Consider the following 1621-nt stretch of genomic DNA (forward strand, 5'->3'; position numbering starts at 1 on the left):
CTGGTATGTGTTACTTTGTTACAGTAACCCAAAATTGCTAAGATAGTCAGGGACTCAGAGATGTATGTCATCAATATGAAAATGTTCTATACTAATCAACTTGGACAGTAAGAAAATTTAATCCAGTGATTCCTGAAATTTCCATCAGAGGAAGAGCTGTGACTTTACATGTTAATCCCTTGCCTCTACTCCAAACATAGAGCACCATTAGGTTAAAATAAATTAATTTTTAAAGTTATAACCATGACCAAAAAAAAAATTCCAAGATGAATGACTTCTTGGGTCATAAACAGAACAGAATACACAGCAGGACATGGGAACTAAAGTCTTCCTGTGGACTTCAAGATTAAAATACATATAGAACCAGAGTTGAAGATGATTCTCCCTAGTGTGAATGGGGCCTCCATGCTGGCTATTAAGTCATATGGAGTCGCTTCCTGATGTGGTAGGAGGGTGTAGGGTACAGTCTTGGGGTGAGCAAGTCTTGCAAGCTTTTGCAAGCTTAGCAATGGGAGTTCTGACATCCTACGGAAGAACCGTTCTGAGCTGTTGAGATGGAGGCAACAGAGAAATATCCACATGGAGATACTAACAGAGGGAAAGGGAAATCAAACAACTTCAAACAACACATGCTTCTTACCTTATAGTTCCTTTGGGTCAGGAATTTGGACACAGTGTCCCTAGATTCTTTGCATCACTGCATTCAAGAGCCAGGACTGGGCTCTCATCTGGAAGGTCAAGTGGGGAAAGATCTGATTCCAGGCTCACTCAGGTTTATTGTCAGAATTTATTTCCTGGCAGTCGTAAGACTCATGGCTACTTGCTTCTTCAAAGCATCAAGAGGAGAACAAGACTCCAGGGCCAGGCTTAGCACAACGTGATGCGATCCCAGGAGGGACATCCATCACTGCTCTATTCCATTGGTTATCAGCTTAGTCAGTTGTTAGGGTCTGTAAACAAGTCAGGATGGCGCCTGGCATTTTGCAGAGGGAGTGGTTTGTGAAGTAACTCCAGGGAGCCATTAAGTGTGGAGATTCCTTATTGGTTGACTGCTGTATCTAGTTTATGTTAATTAAGATAAGCTGTGTGGAATGTATATATACCCCTCCTGTCCTACAATAAACGGCTCCCACTCCTGCTGTATCAATCTACACAAGTTGCTCGTCACCCCCCAGTTAGTTTGCTGCAGCCGGACTGCGGCAGTCAGTGATTCTTCAACTTCTTTTTTATTGGTGGGGGGGTACCGGGGATTGAACTCAGGGGTGCTCAACCACTGAGCCACCTCCTCAGCCCTATTTTGTATTTTATTTAGAGACAGAGTCTCACTGAGTTGCTTAACACCTCTCTTTTGCTGAGGCTGGCTTTGAACTTGTGATACTCCTGTCTAAGCCTCCCAAGCCTCTGGGATTGTAGATGTGCACCACTGTGCTCAACCTGATCTTCAACTTCTAATAAATGCCCTGAGGAGTTTATATAAGAAAAAAATCCTGGATTCCACATAGAAGTATTAATTCAGTAAGTCTGGCCTCTAAACCAATAATCTGATTAACAGGTAAGCCAGTTGGTGGTGGTCTGAGTATCGTAGAACATCAGGTTCTTCCACCTTCAGCCTGGTTGCAAG

Source organism: Urocitellus parryii, chromosome 9 (genome assembly GCF_045843805.1).
Source record: "Urocitellus parryii isolate mUroPar1 chromosome 9, mUroPar1.hap1, whole genome shotgun sequence".
Taxonomy (NCBI): Eukaryota; Metazoa; Chordata; class Mammalia; order Rodentia; family Sciuridae; genus Urocitellus; species Urocitellus parryii.